A 12,312-nucleotide genomic window follows, 5' to 3' on the forward strand; every position below is an offset into this window, starting at 1 on the left:
GTATTTTCATTAAAGAATATGTAGTTGATTGCAGAATAGAATTGGTTTCTAATGGCTTCTGATTGACATAAGCCAGTGTCAGATTAAAGATATTTTAACTGTTGGATCCAGTAGCATCTTTGCTGTGGGAGACCCAGGGTGTAATTTCTCTCTCTTTGGTGAGGGGAGTCTAGCCCGTAACTGAAGTCTATACACCGCAACTCTGTTTCTTACGGATTCTCTCTTCACTGTCTGCATATTTAGCTAATACCTCTTTGTTAGAACTTTGTGTTCTTTTTGCTAAAATAATGACTCAAAAATTTATATTTATATTGTGATTCATGTTTTCCAAAGCATTTTTATATTTATGTTATTTAAGCTTTCAAATACTTACTTATATTAGACAGAGTTTGGACCAAGTTCCCCAGACTTCAGTTTCTATCGTAGAGGAATAATAGGAATCACATCTAACCCTTCCGCAAAAGTTGTGAAAACAGTCATGGGATTTAACAGATCTTAAGTATTTACTAATCTGTAGCATTATTTTCATTGGGCTACATCTGTTAATGTCTTCAAATCTCATAGGAGCCTTGCAAAATAAGTTAATTTTCCTATTTCATGGTGGATAAAGCTGAGGCATCAAAAAAAAAAAAAAAAAAAAAAAAAACCCAAAAAGTAATAGAGCAGGCCTACACAAACATTATCTTTCAAATAATGACTTACATCAGGCATCGTGCTACTTCCTCTGTCAGTAAGCACATTTCCACATTGACACACAGCTTCAATAAAACTCCCATTTCCCCACCATAAATGAAAGAAATTGACGGATACAATCCGATGCAAAATCTATCAATTTTAAATAAATCCTTGATCAGGTGTTAATCTGAACATGTGAGGATAGTGAACACCAATCCAAACTATCATGGCAAAATTAATTAAAGTATGCAAGTAATTAAAGCAAGCTTTTTATTTGTGTACATGGGCTTCCTCCACCTAAAGGGGGTTTTAAGATGTCAGCATTGGACCTGGGCAAGAGAAGGGTTTTACAGCTCTGGGCTTCCAAAGAGGGGGTTTGGCAGGCAAATAAGTAGGGTTACAGGAGAAGCATAGCAAAGTAGCCATAACAAGGTAGTGATGTCAACCTTGTGAAACAAAGGTTGTAGGGTTCTTATAAGAACTTTTTTGAAACAAAGGCATGATTGCCATTTCCCCGAAAGGTAGTATAGAACCATTTGTAGTTAAGGTGACAGGGAGGGGCACAGTCCAATCCTTAATAGAGATTTAATCATAAACAAGAAAGACGCCACTTGGGTTTACTCTAAGATGGCTTTAAAGCAGGCTGGCTCATCACATGTACTCAAAGAAAATTGAGTGCATAAGAGTGAGTCCTAATTTCTCGGTATACTACACGATAGCAGTGGTATTGCCAATGTAAACGTTATTAGAATATAGATAATAAGTCTGAGTAAGTTTATAATAAAAAGTCTAAGCATGTTTAAACAGTATTTGAGCTCATGGGATTAGACAAGATTAGAAAAAGAAAGTTAACATTTAGAAACTTGCTATTCACAAAACCCAAGTATTTTTTCATCAAGTATTTGTAACCTCTGAAATATTGCTGATGTATTATTATATCATTTTACACATTCACACAAACACATAATGTCCCACATAATTAAAATTGGCTTTTACTTTAAGAACACTTTACTAGATAATGAGCACAGTTACCTATCTATTACTATTGAAAGAAATAACAAAATCTAACCTAGAAAGTGATTTTCAAACACAAGAGAAAAATATTGATTAGCATAATAAGAAAATGAAAGTATTTCTGAAGTGCTCTAAAGATTTCAGTTGACTAAGGTGATTTATATTTTTAATTAAATCTACTGTCAAGGTAATATAAGTGAAGATAATAACACCATAGAGGAAATAAAGCTGGCATTCCATTCATCAAGAGAGCAGAAATAGGCATTAGATAGAAGGAGGTAGGCAGGGGTGGTGTGAGAATATTGAATGGTAGTGCTATTCCTATCCCATTAATTATAATTAAGTATTAATCTGAATTATTGTCAGTGCAGTGTTAATCCCCAATGTTGCATTTTATGTTACAAATAAGTTACTATTATCATGACCATAGTTTCAATATGTTGAAAAATTATCACAACATATAAAAATTGAATCCATGCCTATTTAAACATTCCCTAAAGCTGAAAGGCTGATCACAATTTTGTTATTCTTCGAAGTTAGAATGTTACAAATTTAGAACCAAGTTGTGGTAGTCTCCTTCATGGCCATTTACAGTCTTTCTCTGTGTCTGACCTAATATCTTTTCAACCTTCAGATAAAAATTTGGAATGTATTCACACACCGTTTGCTTCTACCAACCCCAAAGCTGTGATAACACCTGTAGCACACACTTCTGTGTGTGGGCAACCGCCTGCGTGGTGTTCCTTCCACTTATTAGGGAATTGTCTTGATTGTTGCTGATGATGTGACATGACTGGGAATAGTTCATGTAACTGCTTCTGTATTGAAACTCATAGTTGAGAGCAACCTGACTCTGTGACCCACGGCACTGCTCTGTGACATAGAACAAATGCTCTCTTAGTCCCTCTGAGATGAGCATTGTCTTGCTTCCACACACGCTTTTGTTGTTGGGATCACTTCTTTGCACATATCTCCCTTAAATTTATTGCAATAATCAGACAGCTCAACTACATTCCGCTGTGATGAACAGTTTCCAGTCAGAGGTGTTGACACATAGGTAGAGTATAACTGAGTATATACTCAGGTTGAAGTGACATGTTGGGGCAGACTGCTTCACTTTGCTTTATATAATACGTGCCTGACAGCATTCTTTTATACTAAAGAAAGCCTAAAAACTGTGCTTACAAACGAAACAACTGAGTGTCATTTCTGTCAGTCAGCATACCTGTCCAACCCAATGATTCAACTACTGAAAGCCCATAATCAGTCCCATCTGTGCTTGGAGATGGCTAAGAATCACATTCAAAAACTGCCTTTGTAAATGTGAGCTGCCAACCAAGTATTAAATTGCCCCATCTTGTTGATGTAGAAAACTGTCAACAACTCCTGTAGTGTATACGTGTCCAATTCAATAACCTGTGGCTGCTTCCCTTCTATATTTCTTTCTTTTTAGGGGCTGGGGGTTCTACTGCTTTTATTTTGTATGTAAACCACTGGGGGAGGGGTCTTGAGGGTGGCCACCCTAGGTATTATACTGGAGTTCTGAGGGCTCCAGACACTAACTGGGAAGTCAGGTGACAATGATTCAGACCAATCATATGATTACAAAACTGGGGTCTCAAGCAGGGCTTCAGGTGATCAGGTATGACTTTGGACACCTAAGGAAGCAGTGACGTAGGAGGGGCAAGCACTGGGCTGTTCTTGAGCATCCTTGGTGACATCAGAGACAGAGAAGACCTCAGCAGCTGATGGCTTGAGGAATCTCCAGTCCGTATTTTACTTGGCCAGGGGGTTCCTGAAGGACCTGCAAGCAAACCTGGCTTTGCTGCTAGCTCTTCTTCAATTCTACAGATCTGATTGTATTTGATCAGGCAATTGGCATCAGTCTTTATCTGCCCAGTGCAGAGTCCCATCCCCCTCAACCAGGTCAGTGATGAAAGTATCCTCAGTCTCCCTAGATCAATGGGACACCATGACACCCCAGCCATTGGGCTGGGCAAGCTTACATGCCTGCATACACTCAGTCACAGAGCTGATTTAGTTTACTTCGAGCAGGAGGCAGTTACAGAACTTCTTTCCCACATCCTTTGCAATCCATTTAGGATTGGTTACTGTGAGATCATCCTCTACCACCAGGATGCCTGCACTAGCTGAGAACTTCTGCCAAGCTTCCCAGTCATCCTGGTCAAAGGAGTCTTCAGTCCCCACCACTGCATACTTCTAGATGAAGGACTTGTGCAGGTCAGCCTGCTGGAGTCATCTGGAGACTTGAAGTCCAGGTCATACTTGCCAAACCTGTAGAACTCAGAGGCAGCTACATCCATGCCGATGAAAACCTGGTTAGTGTAGCTGGCCTTTGCAATTGCAGTCTTCAGCAGCTCCAGGTTTCTTTGTTCTCCAGGATGTTAGATGGAAAAATCTCCCTTCATTATCCATATTGATGAGCCCTTCCTCCACTTCTCCTTGATGACGTTTTACAGGTTATAGTAAACCTCTGCTCCATAGCTTCTCAGAAACAGGATACCTCTACAGTCAGAGTCATGCTCTTGCAAGACCAGTGTGTTGCCTGTATGAGTAATGCCACTGATCACATTGAAAGTCGACACCAGCAGAATGACTTCAGGGTTGCCAGCTAAGTCAGCAATGTGAGGGTGAAGGGGCTCCCCACTTTGCACAGGACCAGATTTGCAGACAGCCAGAGACACTCTGGCTCAGGATGGCATTTGCACCAAATGTAGATTCATTCTCAGCACTACCCATGTCAATCATCAGTTGGTCAATTTTCTCTTGTTCCACTACATTCTGTTTCTTGCTAACCAGAGCAAGTGCAATAGTGTTATTGATGTGCTCAACAACCTTTGAGACATCCTTATTCATGAAGTGTGGGTTCTAGGACCTCATAGAGGCCAGTGGACACTCTGCTGGGCACGGAAGCTCAGAAGAGATCTTTTGTGATGCAGAATTCCACTTTACAGTGGGATTCCTACAGGAGTCAAATATTTCCCTGGCGTGGAGGGTTTTGATTTTTTAAAAAGATTATTTATTTTATGTAGATTGTGTATTTTATGTATGAGTACATTGTTGTTATCTTCAGGCACACCAGAAGAGGGCACCAGATCCCATTACAGATGGCTGTGAGCCACCATGTGGTTGCTGGGAGTTGAACTCAGGACCTCTGGAAGAGCAGTCAGTGCTCTTACTTAGTGAGCCATCTCTCCAGCTCTCTGGCATGGATCTTGAGAATAAGCATGGTGAACTTCTGGTTGCAGGAATGCTGAGATGGATAGCCTTCTATATTTCTTTGACACAATGTTTAGGCAACAGTGTACTTTAATACATCAGCACCTTGCTCTTCTTGAGTATTTTCCCTGTTTTTGAATATCTCTGTTAGATTACGACAATTGCTACTTTTACAAATAAAGCATCCCCTAGGCACAGTTGCTATGGCTTGGGAGAGCAACAATGCTCATCCATTGCATTCTATGCTCATACAATAAAACCAGTGTCTATCAATGAGCAAAATGATATTTTATTAAAATGTAGGATAGTATGTTTGAGAAAAAAAATAGAGCTAGTCTGTTTACTGAACTCTCCTTTGCTCTGACCCAAAGTGTCTGAGTGCACATGTTATAACAGTTTACTTCACACACTGTGCGGGAAGTACTCATTATCCATCAATTTTAGAAGGATCTAATATGCTTGTGTGAAAACTGGCCTTTCTAGCATGCACAGAATAAAATTATTTCACTGCTAATCTTATGTACATTTCCCAACTAGATAGAATATGGTCTTAATACTATAGTGACCTTTAAATTATTACTCTTCCAAACTGTATTTTAGAAATATTCTTGTTTATTATTTCTACATTTGTAATAATACTTTTACTAGTTTGATCATTCCCCTTTTCTTCTAAATCCTCTGAGACACTGATGGGCTGTGTAACTGAATCCTTACTCTGAGAACTAAGCCAACCATTTAATGTTTCTTTAGGACTTCCGCTGTGGTCATCACTATGCTACACATTTTCAGAACGTATATCATCTGATGCACATAACATATAAGTTTGTGTAAAATCACCATTCTCATTTCATGGATGAAAAGTTAAAATATGTAATTTAGGCCTTCTGGTTGGCACCAGCCCTGGGCCACCTTGGGTGAGAATTCAGCAGACAGTCCCACGGTCATCAAAGGACTTCCCACACAGCAGGCGCCCTAATATGCCCAGGATCTAGGATCACTGGTGAGTCTAATGCAATATCTGTTCCAAAATAATCATGAGTGGCCTGTGACAGTAGGAGCAAGGACACAGGAGCCCATCCTGACCATTGGCTTGGGTTCCTTCTGGTCAGTGATGGTCTACCTTGGTTTCAAACACAGCAGACAGCCCCACGGTCCCTAGTGGAGGTACCACTTCCTGGCACTGTAACATGCCCAGGATCTTAGGATTCCAGAATCCCAGGATCCCAGGAGCTTGGTCATAGTTCTACCAGAAGATCCAGCAATACCTCTTCTGAACCGATACCCAGTAGATGCTCCAACATGTAATAAAGACCCATGTTCCACTATGTTCATAGCAGCCTTATTTAAAGCCAGAAGCTGGAAAAAAACAGATGTCCCTCAACAGAGGAATGGATACAGAAAATGTGGTACATTTACACAATGGAGTACTACTCAGCTATTAAAAACAAGGAATTCATGAAATTCTAGACAAATGGATGGCTCTGGATATCATCTTTTTTTTTTTTTTTTGTACAGGGTTTCTCTGTGTAGCCCTGGCTGTCCTGGAATTCACTTTGTAGACCGGGCTGGCCTCAAAATCAGCCTGCCTTTGCCTCCTGAGTGCTGGGATTAAAGGTGTGCACCACCATGCGCAGCTCTGGATATCATCTTGAGTGAGGTAACCCAATGTAACAGACATGATATGCACTCACTGATAAGTGGATATTAGCCGAGAAGCTCAGAATACTTCTTAGAAGGGGGAACAAAATACCCATGGAAGGCGTTACAGAGAAAACGTTCAGAGCAGAGACTGAAAGAAAGACCATCCAGAGACTGCCCCACTTGAGGATCCATCCCATAAACAAACACCAAACCCAGACACTATGGCAGATGTCAACAAGATCCTGCTGACAGGAGCCTGATATAGCTGTCTCCTGAGGGGCTTTGCCAGTGCCTGGCAAGTCCAGAAGCGGATGCTCACAATCATCCATTGGACAAAGCACAAGGTCACCAGTGAAGGAGCTAGAGAAAGTATCCAAGTAGCTGAAGGGGTCTGAAGCCCCATAGGAGGAATATCAATATGAACTAACCAGTACCCCCAGAGCTCCTTGGAACTAAACCACCAACAAAAGAAAACACATGGTGGAACTTGTGACTCTAGCTGCATATGTAGCAGAGGATGGCCTAGTTGGTCATCAATGGGAGGAGAGACCCTATGTCCTGTGAAGGTTCTATGCCCTAGTGTAGGGGAATGCCAGGACTGGGATTGGTAGTGGGTGGGTTGGGGAGCTGGGAGGGGGGGAGGCAGGAGGCGATAGGGGATTTTCAGAGGGGAGACTAGGAAAGGGGATAACATTTGAAATGCAAATAAATTAAATATCTAATAAAATATTTAAAAATATATACAATTTAGGTTGTGAAATGCTCGAAATAAAATATAAATGAATAAATTTGTAAACCCAATACAAAGAGCTGGTATTTGAACCCACGAAGCCAACTGCAGATCTGTGAGACTGCCTTTGCATGGGAGGAGTTGTACATGGTTTCTAAAGGAGAATGAGACAGCACTTTCCAGCAATAGAAAATAATGAATGGATGCTTCCCTGCTGTCTTCTGTGATTTTCTCCACCTGTCTTCAGAGCTTTCTTTTATCTGTCAGTGCTCCCCACCCTCTCTTCAGCAGAAGGAGCAGCAGCCTCTCTGGAGGGATGTGTATGGTTGCTCTCTGACACCACCCAAATCCGCACCTTACTCTACATTCTCTTGACAGCTCTATTCATCAGCTTTTCTATCTGTTGTGGACTCACAGTTCTCTTCAGGTTTGATTTTGAAAGTGAGACTCAAAATGTCTGCTTTTCTGTGAAACTGTCGATTCCCCCAGGTTCACCCACCTCCTTCTACATGATGGAGATGCCCAGGTTCATTATCTAAGGCTGCTGCTGAGTGAGATTTCCTCCTTCCAAAGACCTTCTAGACTAATGCAGGTCTTTTTATACCTTTGTCATCTTGCAACCACTCGCTGAGACAGATGAAGCACACAGCATGTTCTATTTGCATAACATTTACATATTATTAATAGAAACCCAGGCCAGTATCTCAAGGATGACATTGAAAAAAAGTTGGTTCATATTTTACAGCAAAGCTCTACAAGATGGTTCTCATTATGGCCTCTTAGAGCAAGTTCCTTGTTTTTCAAAAGGAAGGTGAATTTTATGGGTAATTCTTAGATTGTATCATTATTTAAAAAGTGAAGCTCCGTTTGTCAGTCTGACTGGCATTGTGTAATTGCCTCAATTTTGTTAGAAGCAACCAAAAGTCATTTGAGCCATGGTAAAATGCCATGTCTCTAGAGACTATTTGTTATGCTATAGGAAGGATTTGAGCCAGAGTTTAATGAGATTTCTCAGGCCATAAGTCTGTTCCTGGAGGAAACTTGTTCAGCAGTCTCCTCAGTCAGAGGAACAGAGTTCCTGCCAGCCTCCTCCAGTTACCTGCCCACTGGCCTGGGTATTCCTAGGAGGAATGAAAGCCTGGCTATACTTTCTGGATTGCTTGTATTGTGTACTGTGGTGTAATGTGCCATTCAATGGCAATTTCTTCAGTTCTTCCTCAAGTTTGACTTCAATTATGTTCCTTATTTCTCTAAGGGCTTTCACTTCATGACTTCTAGCTTCCTCTCTGACTTTAACTCAGAAAAATGACTCATCACAACCTCTTTCAGGCAGAAAAAGTGTATGAGTCAGAGGCAATGGAGGACACCAAAAAACCAAAGCTTTCTAAATCAACAGGATCAATTTACTCACAGACTGAGGCAGCATTCGTAGGGTGTGTCCAGGTATGTGTCAGACCTAAACAGTCCCAGAGCTGAAAGGAAAAATATAAATATGCCTCCATCCCTATCTCCACATCCACTTGTTAAAAAAAAAAAAAAAAAAAAAAAAAAAAAAACTTTAATGTAATCCAAGAGGAAACAAACAGTTCCTAATGTCTGCCCTAGACAGCCAACAGAAAACAAACTCAAGAGCGCATATATTGTAGCTTCCAGCTTAATGTTTTAATGGGATTCCTGAGTGTGCAAACAAGTGGAATTCTGTTTCTTGTGCATTTTCTTGGACTCTTTTCCTTCTGTTTGCTTTGCCCAATTCAGATGTATTAGTTTTCGTTTTGCCTTATTTTATTGTATTTCTATCCCGTATTTGTTTTCTAATGAGAGAGAGGAAGGGAGTGAATCTGGAGGAACAGGGGGAGTAGAGGGAAAGGGAACTTTAATCAAGATATATTGAGTGAGCATGAAAAATCCATTTTTAGTAAGAGGAAAAAAACAGTAAAAATTAAATGTGTCATGAAATTAACCTTTGACACATATTTCTTACCATATAAAACCAATCTATAGCAACTGAAGTAAAAACAAGAAATTGAAATGAAACCTAAGGATGATTCACTATCTGGTATGAGTTTTTAACATAGAATTGATAAGTTTATTACAAGCACCAAACAGGAAGCTTAAAATAAAGGTATTCTGATTATTCATTCTTAGATTGCTGCTTGGACTTTGACGTGATCTTATATAAACCACAATGTTCAGGGAGATAGTTCTGCTCTTGTTTTACATTATGAAAGTCAATCAGAGATAAGAAGGGAACAGATAGTACCAAAGGTCCAGAGGCGTGGCTGCTGGACCTTGAGGCATAGCCTGGGAATGAAGGCCACCAACAATGGTGTAGTTCCCAGTGCTCAGCTGTTATCCCCTGTGTGTCTCTCAGAGTGAAATCCAAGAGCCCCATTTCAAAGAAATTCCCCAGATGACTCAGTATTTTATTAGTTATGTTTTTTCTCTGCTATCAATTTTATAGACAACCAACTAATAAAGGCTGTGCTCTTGAGAAATATAAAATGAGAGTTGCTGACCAGAGAGCATTTATTTTTGTGCATGAAGAATTCTTCTACCTGGCTGCTTGAATTATATTATCCACGTTAGTGTATCTTGTTTCCTCTCAGTTGCTAGGTTGATGAGCTGAGTTTCTTACAATATATTTAGTCGCGATGGGCTGTTGCTGTCAGAGAGGAGGCTAATTTGCACTTCATCTGAAATGTCTGCCTCCAGCTGGGACACAAATACCAGACAGGGCCTTTACATACTTCATATTTCCTCAGAAACATGCCAGTGTCTCGCACGTATGTACATGACCAACGACCTTCTATAGATCACTTTTAAGGCTGGACATATAAACTCTTGTACTCACACTACCTATAGTAACCTGAGATACCTAAGATACAACTTATTTACTGCATTTTGCAAGTTGGTGCATCCAGACATACAAATCATGTCCTTTTTTTCCCCCAGATTAAAGAAGAATGATAAGGTGTGCAAAAATTAAATAGTCACCTTAATTAACAGGGTGAAATAAATTTCTAGGAATGTACTGTTCGGAATGCAATGTTCTCAGCTAGCACTTGAACATCATAATTAGTGTTGGAATAGAAATTCAACAAGCCGGGCTTGAAGTCAGGGATCAGCTGGTAAGCCATAGCTATCAATATCAGGATGAAAACAGTGTGGTTTACCCTCAACTGATGAGGCATTGAAACTTCGGTCATGCTTGCTTCTTAAAATGTTATAGTTGTCTTGAATTATATATAAATGTGTACTTTATCGGTTGATAGACATATGCACATACATATATGTGTGTGTATGTATGTATGTATAGATGGAAATTTATTTATGATATCTTGAAATTTTTCCATAGACTTTAATGCCAAATTCGTTTTATTTAATTTTCTAATAAGCTTACTTACAAAAGCATCCAAAAGGTAAAGATCATCTCCATAATTGCAGTACATTGCTTTGTTTGTCTTTCTTGTTGCTGGTATCTCCTCCACTCACTGTAGCCCCTTCAATGTTCATTTTTATACTTCCAGAATCCACCCCTCTCATGATTTATCATATTTAATTAAACAGAAACACGGAAGCATAAAAGCAATGGATGCAGACAGGAATCCTGCCCTTTAAAAGCTTGTTTTAGCACATGGATTCTGTTTTCTGATTCATATGGGAAGATTCACATATTGCTTCATCTGTCAGCTCAGACTCCAGTGTGGCCAGGACTTCCAAAGCTTGACACTGCTTTACCGTGCCTAACTAAAGACATAGCATGCTTCTCTAAGAATACAACTATTAATATGACTATCCTGACATTCACTGAATGAAGTATCTAATAAGGGAAAAGGCTCTGTTAATTATGCCATAAATAAACACTTAACATTTCCAAGCCTCAAATGAAGCAAGGGGGAAACATTTGTGCAGACAGAAACTGGCTTTTCTGCTGATTGGATCAGCTGTTTGTAAGTATGCCATTCACGGATCAGTAAACGTAGATTTAAAAAAAAAAAAAAAAAAAAAACTAACTGGATCAATTCACTAACAAAACAAAACCAGACCAAGACAAATAAAAATGGAAAGAATGATTTTTATGGCTCATGATATTAAATAGGCCAATTTTTTGTTTAAATTATTTCTCTTATGATAAGTGAATAAAAATTGAAAGCTGAATTCGTTCTGAAGATTGCTTGTTTTGAGATGAGAAATGAACATTGAGGGGCTGGGGCTGGTGTTCACTAGCGATGAGGAGTTAATGTTGTTGTTACTTCTGTTTCCTGACAACATTTTTTTCAAAGATAGAAGGTCAAATTTTACTTGATAATGAAAGACTAAAGACAACCATAACTGTTTATTTTATCTGAATTGTTTGTTTTTTGTTTTGTCTCGTTTTGTTTTTGTTTTTGTTTTTGATAAAGATAATACTGTGGACTGAGAACTGGCACTCTCTTTAAAATGCTAGACTTAGAGAAGATTAACACATGCTAATTGTCAGCTACTGAAAAGCAGGTTAAAGCTGATCAAGGGACAGCAGGTTTATGGAGTGGTTATAAAGATGTTTCTAAGAACAGGAACTGGACTTAATTCCGCTTTGCTTTCTGCTTCAACAGAACAATGATATTGTTCTGTATTGTTTTCTATGTGTTTGTGTGTCCACGTGTGTAGGGGCTCATGACATTGAGCATGGGCTGATCTCAGAACCACCACGTGCGTGAGTCACAGGGAACAAACTAAGGCCTCGGGCTTGGTGGCTGGTGCCTTTTGGCCCCTAATGTATTTTTAAAATACATTCCATCCCCTATCAATTGTATCATGCTTGTAGTATTTTTAAACATGTATGTTATGGGTACATTTCTGAAGTATTTGTATTTTGCAGTTTCGTTTTTCTTAATGGTCAAAATGTGAAGTTAGACAATGTTACCAGCTTTAAAATGGGAGTGGGTTTAGCATACAGGGGTTAACCATAAAGGCATAGTGAATAACTTTTGTTGGTCACAACTAAGAGGGTACCTCTGGTGTCTATATAC

General features: G+C 39.5%; 1 protein-coding gene and 1 pseudogene across 38 annotated transcripts in view; both read right to left on the reverse strand.

Annotated features, from left to right (window-relative positions):
• Positions 1-12,312, reverse strand: part of Nrxn1 (neurexin I) — a 1,059,516-nt gene that overhangs the window by 755,657 nt on the left and 291,547 nt on the right. The window lies entirely within an intron of this gene.
• On the reverse strand, positions 3,142-4,176 carry Gm20491 (predicted gene 20491; annotated as a pseudogene). Its single transcript, NR_136930.1, has one exon. The product of NR_136930.1 is annotated as a predicted gene 20491 (transcript).

Source organism: Mus musculus, chromosome 17 (assembly GCF_000001635.26).
Source record: "Mus musculus strain C57BL/6J chromosome 17, GRCm38.p6 C57BL/6J".
Classification (NCBI taxonomy): domain Eukaryota; kingdom Metazoa; phylum Chordata; class Mammalia; order Rodentia; family Muridae; genus Mus; species Mus musculus.